Raw genomic sequence first — 12,225 nt, 5'->3', positions numbered from 1 at the left:
TTTTTTTTTTTTTTTTTTAACGTTAGTTATTGTGCTGGGCAGAACAGAGATATCTTTAGCCACTATTTGATATTACAGGATTTTTGTCCCAATAACAATTGCTTTGGCAAACAAAAGGAGGCAAGAGTGAAATAGAAAGATATTGGATTTAGCAACAAAGGACTTGGTTTTGAAGCCTCATTTTATCATTAACCAGTTGTGAGACTTTGGTAACGTCATTAGACTTCATTTTTCTTTTATATAAAATGAGGAGGATTGAACCTCTAAGGTCTCTTTTTATTCTAAATCTAGAATCCTATGAACCCTAACTCTGCCATTTGCTAAATGAGAAGACTTAGCAAGTCATTTCTTCTCAATGAGCCTCAGATTCCTAATTTGCAAAATGGAGAGGTTTGACTAGGTGACTTTTGTGGTCTCATGTAGCTTTAAATCTGTGACCTTATAATATATTACACACTTGGTCTGTGAAGTGCTAGGTGCAAGGAAATAAGAGAGGGGCCCCCGTTAAGAGAAAGTCTGTGGGAGCCAGATTATGGAGTACTTCCAAATATATTTTCCCTGTCAGACATGTAGTCTTTACTGGATCCTACTCTTTTAAGTGAGTTATCTTTACTCCTACTTTTAGGAATGGCTTTACTTGATGTGTGGTTGTAGGCTGACTTTCTGTTTTCAGCTCCTGGTGTAGCTTCTACCCTATGAGGAGAATGAGCTTTATAATGTTTTTTTTGTTTGTTTGTTTGGGAGTTTTTTGGATTTTTTTTTTTTTTTGGTAAAGCAATGATTTTAAGAAATTTGCCCAGGTCATACATCTAATAACTGTCAAGTGTTTGAGGCCAGATTTGAACTCAAGTCCCTGTGTGCCACCTAGTTCCCGATATACTTTTTTGGATTTAAAGCACCAAGAACTTTACACAGCTCTTTGGGAGCAAAAGCCCTCAGCCACAGACTAGTGAACATCTTCCCTGGGGAAAACAAAACAAAACAAAACAAAAACATACCTTTAGTGTCAACCTTTAACTTGAAGTCTCCATTAAACATTGTTCCATTGGACAACTCATGGTTCTATACCATAGGATCCTTACAGATGTTTCTCCATTGGGTCTTTCCAGATGCTGCTCAAACAGATGCTGCTGCACCACTTGGTTGTAGTTCCTACCTCTACTTCAGACTAGTTGACACCACGGCTTAGACATGCTATATACTTTCAGAATGAACTAGAGCCTACATTCTCAGGTCTGAGAGGGGTACTCAATTAAACCTAAAAATGTAAAAGAACAGAGTTTTAAAGGCAATGCCCTTCTATCTCATTGTCTATTACTTGTGTCTTATAGCTAGTAATTTCATGTAGTGGATTAGAAGAATTCAATTACTTAGGGGTCCCCATATCTCTCTTCTCTTCCCCATATTTTCATAAGTAACCTGAGCCTCAAAACTCTACAAAACTCTATCCTCCTTGGTGGAGATCAATACCTTGAGCCTTTGTGATGGTGAGGGGAGGAGTGGGAGAGAGCAGCAGAGAAAAGAGAAATGGTCTCAGGCTCTTCAGTATCAAGGGAGGAGATGAAGATGTGGGAAATTCCATCTTTTCTTCAGGACCATAAAGGAAAAAAGACTCTGGGAACAAAGCATTATATAAAATTTTGATCATGTTCTTATTCTCAGCTCACTTACCTTAGAGATTTTGGAGAGTTTCCTTTTGTGTGAAATCTGGAATTCTCTTTTTTGTTTGAGCTGAGTTACTTTTTCCCAGTGGGAGAGTTCTTTCAATCTATATTGTGTGGTATATATTCTTTTATATATACTTTCTCAAATTTCTGGTTTGCTATCAACTTGGATTAATGGATTTGTTTGTTATTTGCTATGTGTGTTCATTGTGGAAATGGCATCTGATGGGAAAGAGATCAAGCTTTGGCTGTAAAGCTTGGTACCTTCTTTTCCCCATTAATGAATAGCATGCAGGAGTTAAATTTTAACCTTAAAATTACTTCCCTTAGACCCACACTATTTAATGAATCAGACAGATAAAATTCTAGGCTAATACTTCTCTCTGAAGACAATAGAGTGGCCAGCCTCTGGCCTAAACCTCCTGCTTCTTCTTCTGGCAAGAACTAAAGACTTGTTGGAGGAGAGTGGGGGTGGGGAATGGAACAGATGCATGAGATATTTATTCTTGCCTCCCTGAGAGCCATATTGAGACAGTTACACTACACATAGAAGGCCAGTTGAAGTCTAAAGCTTTTTCAGGCTTTTAGCTCCCTTATAATTGAATTGAGCTAAATTAATGCCTAAACTGGGACAATAATCTAAATATTCTGATTCTAAATCCAGCGCTCTTATATCATGTTGTCATATGCAAGTTAGATAATTCAGAAAGTGAAAGGTTAAGAACCTGTAGTCAGAGAAGTTCTGGATATTGAAGGTGATATAAATTTTTTTAAAATAAATTTTTATTTATATTTTTTAATATCATCAAAAATTTCCTCTGTATTCCTTTTTCCCCATCTCCCTTCCCAGAAACCCATCCTATATTCTAAACAATATTTGAGGTGATACAATTAAAGTATGAATATGTTAATGTCTAAGGTTGGTTAGAGAAGTCTTTGCATTGACAATACTAAATGGTTCTACAAAGATATAATTTTTTTTGTTCTTTTGTTTACTTTTAATAGTAAGTCAACAAGCATTTATTAAGCATCTTCCATGCTCTAAGCACTTTGCCAAACACTGGGAAGTACAGCGTTCGGTTTTCTCTTCTCTCTCTGTTAGCTGTCACTTCTTTATGCTATCATTACATCTGTCTTTCACAGTACCTACTCACTACCTAATTTGCTTCTAGTATACTACCACTAAATTTGCTGGAACCATGCATAAATTCAGAGTCAATCTGAGAGTCTTCTCTTCTATAAAGAACCTCCACCAACTTTAGTGCGTGTCTCTTGTCAGGTCTATTTTTGGCTGATCATTTATCTGTTTCTTATTTCTTGGTTGTTACTGGAGAGTTGATAGATTTCAGAATACCCTAGGGTAATTGGTCATTGCCAAAATGTATGAAGAGTTTAGGTGATTGAGGAGGTAGCCATAGAAAGTATTTGTTTGGGATAACTAATGAGCAATAGGGTTAGCAACACAATTGAGTTTTCAAGACACTCTCATTCTTCTTCTTCTAGAGATTCTTATCTGTACAGTCTACATATTCTTTTATTTATTTTTAATATATTTTTTAGTTTTTCCCATTTTTATTAAAGCTTTTTATTTTCAAAATATAGGTATGAATAATTTTTCAGCATTAACCCTTGTAAAACTTTGTGTTCTAATTTTCTCCCCCCTTCCTTCACCCCCTCCTCTAGATGGCGAGTAATCCTATATGCATATTCTTTTAGATGACTGCCAGTCTGTACACATTTTATTGAGCTCCTTCCTTTTATTCAGTGAGTGTCTCTCTTGCTTCATAATCAAGAGAAGTAAATAGGAGTGTGGAGCAAAGTTTATAATAGATTCACAAAGTATTAAGTGAGATTAGTCCCTGTTATAGGCATCTTTTGACTGAGAGTTTCTAGTCTAGTCAGTAAAATAGTAGTAAAATACTATTTAAAACTGTATATTTTAAGCATCTACGATGTGCCTGGCACTATGCTAATTTCTGGGGATATAAAAAGAGACAAAAGAAATATTCTGCCCTTAAGGGAACTCACAATCTAATGGGGGAGGCAACAAGTAAACAAATGTTTAGAACTTTGGCAAACCACCTCCCTTAACTTTGGGATTCTACTTCCTTATCCATGGGGTTGGATGAGATGACCTCTGAGAACTCAGCCAGCACAGTGCTTTTACATACATGATCTTTCTCATTTGAACCTCACAATAATCTAGTGAAATTGCTGCTACTCATACTATTAAGTCCTTATTTACAGAAGAGGGAACTGAGGCTCCCAGAATTGAATGACTTGTCCATGGTCATATAGCAAGTATATCACAACCAGAATGCAATCAATCCTAGAACTTCTGACTGCAAGGCCAATCCTATTATCCATTACATCATAATGCTTTGAATAGTGTCTCATAAAACATAGTGAACAATAGAAACTGCACAAAACATCACATTTCCTTTTTTCCCTATTGGTTTAAAGGTCAAATGAAGGCAAGCCTATACTTCCCAGTATGCTGAGGGATGACTCATAGGACCTATGAGCAGAGAGAAAATTTTATCTAGTTTAGAAATTCATTGGGTGATTGGTCTTTATCACAGAGAAAACATTTTCAAAATCTAAGCTCTTCCTTCTTATACCCCTAATACTTTAAATTTTTTTACGTAACATGCTTCATATTGTCATTTTGGAAGCAGAAGTTGTGGAATCCATTAAAACAAGATGTAACTTGTTACCTACCCGGGGCTCAGAACCCATGGAGATCCGAAACAATCTGATCCCAATGTTGAAGTTGGGAAGGGGGACCCCAAAAATTCCCCAGATTGTTGTCACAAGGAGTCTCAAAAGAATTTTCAGGCTTGAACCCATCTCCTAGTCGAAGGGCAACGTTTATTAAAAGTAATGGTAATGCCATTACAAAGTGGACTGAATTCTAAGGGAATCTAGTAGAGACAGAAGCAAGAGAGACATTTTATCCATTATTATACCATAGATATGTTAATTGTACGGCTCTAGGGTAGGGCTAGGGAATCTATCATTGGCATGTTAATTCTATGGCCCAAGGATAGGGCTGGGAAGTAATCTCCAGATTGAGGAGTGGTCTTGAAATTTGATTATCACTGACCAGATCATCAGTCAGCAATGAACTGAGAAATAGTCTATTCAGAATCAGACAGACTGGGCATGAGAGTTTTCTGAGGCAGACTCCAAAACCAAAAGATCCAGGATTTCCTGACTCACTGTCAGAACAGAAGCCTCCCCCTAAAATCAGGGAAATGCAAAATCATATTACATCACCAATATCACTCTCATTTTGGTTCATTTTATCCCATTTAGAATTTACTCTGACAAATCTCTGATCATAGCTAATATTTCATTAGAATAGCTGGGATAATAGCTAGCGTTTCTATAGCACTTTAATGTTTGCATAGTGCTTTACAAATGCCATCTCATTTATTTTCGATTTTCATTTATGTGGGGAAAGGGTTCCTAGAAATATTCAATGCACTTACTGGACACAAATCAGTCTTTATTTCACACCTAAGAAAATGCAGAGGACTCACAGGGGTTCATAAGCAATAGAGAAAACAAAGTAGCCCCAGAAATCCATAAGGAATTAATACAATTTTTCTTCTCTTGTAGGTGCCACTTTTCCATGGCACTAAAATGCTTCAATTCAATGCTGCCCCGTAATTTGGAAAGAAATTTAACTTGGGGCTTTGAGACATTAAATACCCTGAAATTCCAGTTGGTTCCTTGTTGACTGTTCAGAGACCCTGGGTGGGCTGAAAGGGAAAAACACTTGGGGCTTTTAGATAGGCAACCAATCTTTCTCTCATACCCACACGATCGAAATAATTCACTGTAATAGCAGAGTGTAAAAGTCCAAATGCCTTGCTTATTCATACACAGCTTTAGTCCTCTGCCTCTGTTTCTCCCAGCACTGATGCTGTGCCTGTTCTAATTCCCTCTTTCCTAATGCCCTCAAACCCACCTACGCTCACAGCAGATGATCTCATTTCCTATTTTACTGAGAAATTTGAGGCCATCCCATTTGAGCTCCCTCAGCTCCCTCCTCCTACACACCTTGTTATTCTTTTTCTCCCCCTTCACATAAATGAACCCCATACTTACAATTCCAAAACTAATTATAGGTGATGATTGTTCCAAATAACACAATTGATATGAGTTGAAAACCACATTGAGCCACAGGCTATCAGGAAAGAAAGCTACATTTCTTTTAAAATTATTTTTATTCTTAGATTATACTCTTCTGTACTTGATCTCCTGTATAAAACACCATTTTTCTTTTCTTTTTCTCTTTTGCTTTTGGTTTAAAGGTCAGATGAAGGTAAGCCTATTCTTCCTACTGTGCTAAGCGACGAATACAAACCTATTCACTTTTTAACTATATTTCTCATGTGACCCCAGATCTCAAAAGACCTGATTATAGGTAAGCTACCAAGACTTCAAATTCCCATGAAACATTGTGTTAGTTTTGTGAAGAAAAGAAGACTTCTTAGGGACAGGGGACAGACTCATGAAGAAGCAATTATGGTGGTGCTCAATTAAGGAAATGTAACTACATTTCTCATGAGGCCCCAGGCCTCAAAAGAGACAGTCCTGATCACAAGTCACTAAGACTTCAAATTCCCATGAAACCTAATTTTAACTGGGTCAAGGTATGAAGACTTTTAGGAACAATAAGGGGACAGGTTCAAGGAAAAGTGATCATGAAGATGCTAAATTCAGGAAGGAGACAGCAGTAGCACAGTCTCTTCTTGGGATGCTGAGAACAAGTTAAACAGAACTTCCTGGGGTGACTGAGACAAGGAAATCATTGGATGGAGCTTTCAGACATCAAGCGAGGGCATCTCCTCCCACCTTTCAGTTCAGCTATGTAAAGGAATTTGCCTTCTCTTTCCTACAATAAAGCATGAGGCTTTCTGTCGATAAATACCCAGGGTTTTTTTTTTTTTCTTTCTTCCTTCAATTTTCACTATTTTCTATTCCCTATTTGAGGGAATCCTAATCCTCAAAAAATATGTAGGAAACGTGTCTTCCTTATTTTTTGTGCTATAACAAATGTTGAAAAGAGGAGTAGCTGGCTGACACCATGGAGTACAGTCCTGAAGCCAAGAGGACCTCAGATATTTAACATTGATTAGCTGAATGGCCCTAATCAAATCATTGAAGCTCAATTCCTTCCCTCTCTTCCCTAAAATGATGAAGGGAATGGGTTCAGAGTAAAATTTGTACAGAATTTGTACAGAGTAAAGTGAGCAAAAACAAGGGCAACAATGTATATAATAATAAAGACAACTTTGAAATATTTAGGCCCTCTGATAAACACAGTGATCCACCACAATGCCAGAGGACTTATGATGAAACATGCTGCTACCTCCAGATAGAAAGTTGATGGATTTGAAATGCATTTTGAACTCTCTGTATATTAATACACACATACACATACTTTATTTATAGTTATTCATAGAATTTTATTAATATTTATCTATGTTAATATATATTTATTTTATTGTTTATAGAATAGATATGTGTATATATATATAGTTTTAATAGTGCAATATTATATATGCACATATTTAGACAGGACAAATTTGGATTTTTTTTTTTTTGCTTATGTATGTTTGTAACAGGGGTTTTATTTTTCTTACTTTTCAGTTGTGGTCAAGGAGATAAGATTAAAGGGAAAATATGGATCTGAAAAATAAAATGTAATTAAAAAATAAATGATATAATAGGGAGGTGGTTCATTATTGTCATTTTCTTTGATGAAATTATGTATTGTTTCTGTGATTTGTGGTTTGACCCATTAATTTTTAGAATTAGATTATTTCATTTCCAATAGGCTTTTAGTGTATCTTTCCCTGGTCCTTTATTGAATATAATTTTTATTACTTTGTGGTCTGAAAAGGAAGCATTTATGATTTCTGCCTTTCTGCATTTGATCATGAGGTTTTTATGCCATAATACTTAGTTAGTTTTTGTGTAGGTGCCATGTACTGCCAAGAAAGAGGTGTAGTCCTTTCTGTTGCTATTCAGTTTTCTCCAGAGGTCTATCATATCTAGATTTTCTTGGATCCTATTCCTGTTTATTTTATAGTTAGATTTGTCTGATTCTGAGAGAGAAAAGTTGAGGTCCCTCAGTAATATAGTTTTGTTGTATATTTCTTCCTATAAATGGCTTAATATATTTTCTAAAAATTTAGAGAATCTCTACGAATCTAGAGAATGCTCTACCACTTGGTGCATATACATTTAGTATCATTATTACGTTGTTGTTTACAGTACTCTTTATCAAGATCTATTTTCCTTCCTTTTCTCTTTTAACTAGATCTAATTTTACTTTTGCTTTATCTGAGATCAGCACTGCAACCCCTGCTTTTTTTACTTAGCTAAAGCATAATAAAATTCTGTTCCAGCCTTTTGTCTTTATTCTGTATGTGTTTCTCTGTATCAAATATGTCTCTTGTGAACAACATATTGTAGAATTCTGTTTTTTTCATCCACTCTATTATTTGTTTCTGTTTTATGGGAGAGATTATCCCTTTTACATTGATTGTTATGATTACCAGCTCTCTATTTCCCTTCATCCTATTTTCTCCCCTGTATATACTTTTGTTCTCTTCTCACTGCCTTTGGTAGTGTTTTATTTTTTAACCCACTGTACCCATTATCTTATCTTCTATCACCCTCCTCTCTTTTCTTACCTTTTTTTTTTTTGCTAGTGTTTCTGCCCTCCTTTCTATCCAGCCCCTTCCCTTTCTTTCCTCTTTTTCTTCCTATTTCTTTTTAGAGTTAGATACATTTCTATACCTAACTGAATGATTAAGTTATTCCCTCTTAGAGCCCAAACTGATGAAAACCTCAGGCAATGCTCATCCCCCTCTTTTCCCCCCTTGATTGTAATAGGTCCTTTGCATCTTTTAACATGATCTAATTTGTCCCATTATGCCTCCCTTTTCCTCTTCTTCCAGTACAGAAAGATAGAAACCTTTTAATGTTTTTTTTTCTTTCATATCACATTAGAATCCATTCTCAACCACATCCTTTGCCCATGTGATGTCCTTTCTGTCTGCCCCAGGAATAGATACAGTTCTCAAGAGTTATAGATATTGTTTTCCCATCTAGGGATGCAAACAGCTTTACCTTTAAATAATATATATTTTTCTTCTGTTTACCTTTCTATGCCTCTCTTGAGTCCTGTGTTTGTAGATTAAAATTTCTATTTATTTTTGTTTTTTTCAAAAGAAATGATTGAAAGTCTCTTATGTCATTAAGATCCATCCCCTCCTCCTGAGAGATGATGCTCACTTTTGTTGAGTAGTTAACTCCTGGTTGTATCCCATGTCCTTTGCCTTCCTGAATGTAGTATTCTAAGTCCTCCAATCATTTATTGTTGAAGCTGCAAGATCCTGGGTAATCCTGACTGTTGATTCTTGATTTTTGAATTATTTTCACCTGGCAGCTTGCAATATTTTTTCTTTGAGATTGTAGTTTTGGAGTTTTGCAACAATGTTTCTTGGGGTTTTCCTTGTGGGATCTCTTTCTGGAGGTGATTGATGGATTCCTTTATTGAGTATTTCGCACTCTGTTTCCAGAATATCAGAGCAGTTTTCCTTAATAATCTCTTGGAGAATGCTATCTAAGCTCTTTTTTTGGTCGTGGCCTTCAGGTAGACCAATAATTTTTAAATTGTCCCTTCTGGATCTATTTTCCAGGTCAGTTGATTTCTAATGAGATATTTCACATTTTCTTTCACTTTTTTCATTCTAAAAAGAACTAAAAATTTGTTTGACTAATTCTTCATGTCTCATGGAGTCATTAGCTTCCATTTGCCCCATTCTAGAAATGTGTGATTTTCTTCAGTTAGCTCTTGTATCTCTTTTTCCAATTGGTTAATTCTACTTTTGAAGGTGTTGCTTTCTTCAGTGAATTTTTTTTTTTTTTTTGCATTTGGCCAATTGTGTTTTTTAAGGAATTGCTTTCTTTTTCCAAGCTGTTTTCTCTCTCTTGCATATCTCTCATTTTTTTTCTCATTTTTTCTTCTACCTTTCTTATTTGCTTTTAAAGTCTTTTATGAGCACTTCCAAGAGACCTCTTTGGGTTTGAGACTATTGTCTTTCAGCTATTATTGTTCAAATGGGGTCATTCTTTATGACCCCATTTGTTTTTTGTTTTTGTTTTTGTTTTCATTTTGTTTTGTTTTGTTTTTTTGAGGTTTTTTTTTTTTTTTTTTTTTTTTTTTTTTTTTTTTTTGGCAGAGACCTTGGAATGGCCATTTTCTTTTCCAGTTCACTTTCCAGATGAGGAAACTTAGGGTTAAGTCATTTACTTAGGGTCACACAGCTAATTAAGTGTCTGAAGTGAGATTTGAACTCAGGTTTTCCTGACTCCTGACTATCATTCTATCATGTAGTTGACCCTTCTCATTTGTAAAATGGAGATAATAATATCACCTACCTCCCAGAGTTGTTGTGAGAATCAAATGAGATGATATTTGTAAAGCACTTAGCATAGTGCTTGACACATAGTGGTCACTATATAAATGCTAGATATTATTATTATTGTAAGTGGCTGTCTTTATTTCAGTTTCCTTATATGGAAAACGAAAGGATTGAACTCAATGGCTATGGATAATTTCCTTCTAACTGTAAAACTGTAATCCTAAATCAATTAATATAAGAAATTACATCATATTCCTGCATCTCTCTAGACTAGCAACATTTAACAGAACTTCTCTCTGAAAAATGAGAGGCTTGAATTCAAGATTTAAAGTCTCTTCCAGGTCTAACTTTCAGTGAATCTCTGATGGTGGGGTGTGCCAATGAAATCTTTTTAGTTGCTAATTTATTTAAATCACGAGGATACTAACTGCCCATATGACTCTGAGAAAGTAATTTCCTCTCTCCATACCTTAGTTTTCTTCTTTATAAAAGAACAAATTGAATTTGATCATGCTAAATGTCCCTTCTATGTTTAAATCCCATGATTCCAGTTTAATATAGTATCCTTTGCAAGATAGGCAAAGGAAAAAAAATTAGTCATGGCCTGGCCCCCTCATTTTCCAGTTTCTCAGAAATATTCATAAGAGTTTGGGGACAGGCCAGGAACAGTATGCACTCTCAAGTTCCTAATTGTGGAAATATGTTGAATTGTATGTCACAAGGTGAGCCTATATAAAAAAAAAAAAAACAAATCTCACCAGCTGAGCAATACATTAAAATAACAGCTGCAACAATCATGAGATGATTTTATATAATAATCTTGGACTTTAGTTTAAAATACCACTAGTCTCAGATAATCAAGAAATTACATGATGTGAAAGAATTCTGTGGTGGGTTGCCCCAGCTGAGCTTTATGAAGCGCTCTGGGAGTAGCTAGTAAACCTTGAGCAGTAGGCCAAGGTGCAAGATGAGGAATAGAAACTTTAATCAAATCTGGGAAGGGGGTGGGGAAAAGAGTTGTGCCTATAGAAGGCATGTGTGACCTTGAATCTTGGCAAGCAGTAGTTGTTGAAGGGCTTTCACCAGGTTTTTCTCTTCCTGAGAATAGCTTTTTTTATAGATGGATCTTGTCCCACCAATCAACTAATTTGAAGTTTTATCAGTCCCTATCTTGTGTCATATCAGAGCAAGAAGGGTCATCATCCTTTTCCAAAGGGGCCTCAGACTTAGAGATAAGGAAAATATTGTTGCAACAGGATGTTTGACAAAGGAGAAAATTATTAACTAATGGGGAACCATGAAACAATAGAAAGAGCTTTCAATAAAAATAATGATGATGGTGATAATGATAACAATCGTTAGGATTTATATACAGCTTTAATGTCTGCAAAATGTTTTCCACAAGTTATCTCATTTGATATCATTATTCTGGTCCAACCCTACCATTTTATAGATGGAAAAATAGAAACTCATGGACAAGTGTCATTTTCTTCCATTTTTTTATTCTTTTTAGTTTTTTTGACTGATATTTCATGTTTCATAGAGTCATTAGCTTCCATTTGCCCTGTTCTAATTTTTTAAAAATAAAATTTAATTTTTTAATTAATTTTCATAATTATAACATTTTTTGACAGTACATATGCATAGGTAATTTTTTTTTTTTACAACATTATCCCTTATACTCCCTTCTGTTCCGAATTTTTCCCTTCCTTCCCTTCACCTCCTCCCCTAGATGGCAGGCATTCCCATACATATTAAATATCTTATAGTATATCCTAGGTACGATATATATGTGCAGAACTGAATTTTGTTGTTGTTGTTGTTGTTGCAAAGGAAGAATTGTATTCGGAAGGTAAAAATAATTTGGGAAGAAAAACAAAAACAAAAAAATGCTCACAGTTTACACTCATTTCCCAGTATTCCTTTTCTGGATGTAGCTGATTCTGTCCATCATTGATCAATTGGAATTGGAGTAGCTCTTCTCTATGTTGAAGATATCCACTTCCATCAGAATACATCCTCATACAGTATCATTGTTGAAGTGTATAATGAACTCCTAGTTCTGCTCGTTTCACTCAGCATTAGTTGATGTTAGTCTCTCCAAGACTCTC

This window comes from Sminthopsis crassicaudata, chromosome 2 (assembly GCF_048593235.1).
Source record: "Sminthopsis crassicaudata isolate SCR6 chromosome 2, ASM4859323v1, whole genome shotgun sequence".
Classification (NCBI taxonomy): Eukaryota; Metazoa; Chordata; class Mammalia; order Dasyuromorphia; family Dasyuridae; genus Sminthopsis; species Sminthopsis crassicaudata.
Note: the sequence above shows the minus strand (reverse complement) of the source record.